General features: G+C 39.1%; 1 long non-coding RNA gene across 1 annotated transcript in view; it reads right to left on the reverse strand.

The window, feature by feature from the left end:
- The window catches only part of LOC110279261 (uncharacterized), a 74351-nt gene that overhangs the window by 38848 nt on the left and 31838 nt on the right, over window positions 1-3665 (reverse strand). The window lies entirely within an intron of this gene.

Here is a 3665-nt window from a genome sequence, read left to right on the forward strand (position 1 = left end):
TTTTGTACTTAAATGATATATTTTCTTGATATTTTAATTTTATAAATCTTGTAGAAAATAAGAAGAAAAAGAAGCAAAGAAGCACAAAAAAAGGAGAAAAAAAGAGCTTTGGGGTACACTTTAAAGTTGGGGTACACTTTGGAGCCTTAGGCCACGTTTTTAAAAGCGTGACCCATGACCAAATCAAAGAAGGAAACAGCCAGCACGCACACTGCCCTGCCCTTGCCAAGGGCAGGGCAGAATCATGATGAAACAAAGTGAGGTTGGAGCAAATTTTTGCTAAGGTAAAATCTGGGCGCTCACAACATGACCATGCCTCCTTCAAAGGGCTATAACTTGAGGTACAGATGTCCAATTGATGTGCTTCCAGTTGCGTTGGAAAGCTGACATTCATAGCTTTCCAACGATATATAGAAATCCATATTTGGCGAAAAATTGAGGTAGAAACGAAGGGCATCTTTAAGGGCCATGAGGAAGCAAGAAACTAGGCCTTACTTTGGTGCCAAGAAAACCAAGGAAAAGAAGTATCGTGTGCATCCACCAAGTTTCGAACTTGGAACTTCACTTTTGGAAACACTGCCCTGCTCTCCGCGAGGGCAGGGCAGCATTTTGGTGATGAACACAGGCGCACCATTCTGGCGCACCAAAGGACGGTTCGGCAGCACCAGCAGCACACACAGGCACCAAACTGGCGCACCAAAAAGTTCTGCCCTGCCCTCCGCGAGGGCAGGGCAGCATCCTGCGCACCAAACTCACACCACACGCATGCACGAGGGCCACACACACCATTTTCTGCCCTGCCCTCCACAAGGGCAGGGCAGCCTCCTGGGAGCAACATGGGCCAAAATTCAATTCAAATTCCCTTTGAACTCAAATCTTCACCAATTGAACCAAGGCCATCCAAGATCCATCTCTCCTCAAATCCAAAGCAAGCAAAGCCCACATCATCACTCAAAGGCTCATGGATAAATTAGATTAGGATTTTTATTTTAATTGTAATTTGTTTTAATTTTATTTTCATTTTCACTTTGAAAAGCCTATATAAAGGCATCAACGGGAGCTCGATTGGGGGAGGTTGGCTCTAATAGGAGCTGAATTAGAAAGAGGCTGGCTCCATTAGGGAGTAGTAGATAGCTCTCTCTTTTAATTTTCCTTTCTGCTTAAATTTTGGATCAAGAATTGAAGAAATTCTGTTTCAATTCTCCATCTGAAATTCATTTGTGTTCTTCTGCATAATTGAGAAAATTGAGTTTTGGATCCAAGTTTTTCTCTACGGCTTTCATCTTTCTTTCTTCTTCAATTTGCTTTCCTTTATTTCTTCTGCAATTGATCTTGTTGGATCAAGGAAGGATTTGAGATCTAGACTTGTTATCTAGTCTCCTCCACTCCTGAGATCTTCAATCACTTTTAATTTGCTGCAACTTAAGCATCGCTTTCTATTTTTAATTCTTCAAGCATTTCTACTTTTCTGCTTGAAATCTGCTGCATCTCATTTCATATTCTAGCTCTCTGCTTGAATGCTCTTTACATTTTCTTGTTGAATTTTAATTTCCAGCACCCCAGCCCCGTTACTTTTCATGCAATTTACTTTTCTTGCAATTTAAGTTTCAGCTATTTTACTTTCTTGCTCTTTAAGTTTTCTGGCCATTTACATTCTGCAACTTTATCATTCCTACAATTTACTTTCTGTTGATCAACTTCACACAATTCACTTCAATGTTAGCTTGACTAAACTAATCACCCACTAAAGTTGCTTGATCCATCAATCCCTGTGGGATCGACCTCACTCTTGTGAGTTATTACTACTTGATGCGACCCGGTATACTTGCCGGTTGGATTTGTGTGTTGGAAATTCATTTTTCCACAAAAACACCATCAAGTTTTTGGCACCGTTGCTGGAGATTGATTAGATCAACAATGATTAAGTGGGTGAGAAGTCTAGATCAAGCATTTTCTTTATTTTTGTTTTCTGTTTTAGATTGAAACCAAAGTGTTTGAGTTATTGCCTCACTAAGAAATTCTTTCTCTGTGACATGAATTTCAAATTTCATTGATGTTTACAAAATACAAATGGAGTTCAACTCATCTTATGGTCAAACAAAATTTTAAGGGATATTGCCCACCATCATCACCTTCTAATGGTGGCTGGGAATATCACCAGGAGAATACACATTCTGAGCACTCCAATTCATGGAGATTTGCTTCAGAGACACAAGATGAGCAAGAAAATCATATGGGATATTTCCCTCTAGAAACACAAGATGAGCAAGAGAACCATATGGGATATTTCCTTCCACCACAAAATGATGCAAGTCATGATTCTAATGGTGGCTGGGAAGGAAATTCTAATGCTCCATATGATATCCATCCAAAGATATTATCACTTGACCATGCTTCAACAGAAAGCCCCTTTCAAAACTCACCACCCACACAAACTTCCATGAACCACTAAAGGTTCTCAAAGCTTGAGTCCATGCTCAAAAGATATGAGGAGAAGACAACGAAAGTTTGGAAAGAACAAGAAAACTCCCTCAAAAACATGGAGGTGCAGCTAGCTCAATTGGTGAGTGCAACGAAGAAGGAGGAAAAACAAGAGGAAGAGGCTACTGAGTCAAGTGGATTTTTAGTGAAGAAAAAAGAGGTGGTGGAAACATTTGAACCTAAAACTGCACTTGAGATGACAAGAGAACCTGAACACTCACAACCTCCTCAAACTCCCCTGGACCAAAGATGCTCAACACTGATCGAAAAATATGAAGAGGAGATGAAGAAAGCTTGGGAAGATCAACAAACCTCCTCCATGAAAGAGCTATTAAAGCAAATGTTGAGTGTAAAAGAGGAAGTGGAAGAACAAGCTAGTGAGGAGGACAATCAAGAACGTCCAAACTCAAGGGAAACAGAGAGGCACATGAAGGACAAGCTCATTGAACCACCAATTCAAAAGGCTCTGGATGAAGATCAAACTCCAAAAATCACACAGCAACCATGTCTTGACATCCAAGAAGTGAAGGCAACTAACAAAAGCACCAATCCTGTCCCTAAAAGCAAGCTCAATCAAGCCAAATTCAAAAGGAAGCCTGCTGAGGAAAGACTAAGGCAAGGGACAGTAGCTGAATTTTCTCCCCCCTTGAGGTCATTCCTCTTAACAAACTGGAGGAAGAGGAAGAAAGTGAAGAACAGGTAGACAGTAGGTACATTTCTTCCCTTTGTTTTGTTTAAATTCAATAAATTGGCATATGGTTACATTCTAAGTTCGGTGTTGCCTTGCAACAAAATTGTTTTCAATCTTTTTGGATGATTGCATCAAATCAAAAATGAAAGTGTCACACTAAGATTCTAAGTTTGGTGTGCCACTTATTTTCTATGCAATTTATTCAAGCAACACTACTTGTTTGCATAATCATAATGCCTCTGCAATTTTATTTTTCTCTTTTGGTTTAACATTTCAGTTTCCTTTTCATTTTATTCATTTACTTGTTTTTTAATGCTTTCTTTTGTTAACTGTGTTTGTTAATACATCACCAAAAGAGCTTTATTCATGACAAATCTTGGCTTGATGATTGTATTCAACATATAACAGTTTTCTTTTGTTTAGTTTTAGTTCAAATAAATTGACATATGGTTGCATTCTAAGTTTGGTGTTGCTATGCAACAAAATTTGGTTC

The sequence above is a fragment of the Arachis duranensis genome, chromosome 3, assembly GCF_000817695.3.
Source record: "Arachis duranensis cultivar V14167 chromosome 3, aradu.V14167.gnm2.J7QH, whole genome shotgun sequence".
Lineage (NCBI taxonomy): Eukaryota > Viridiplantae > Streptophyta > Magnoliopsida > Fabales > Fabaceae > Arachis > Arachis duranensis.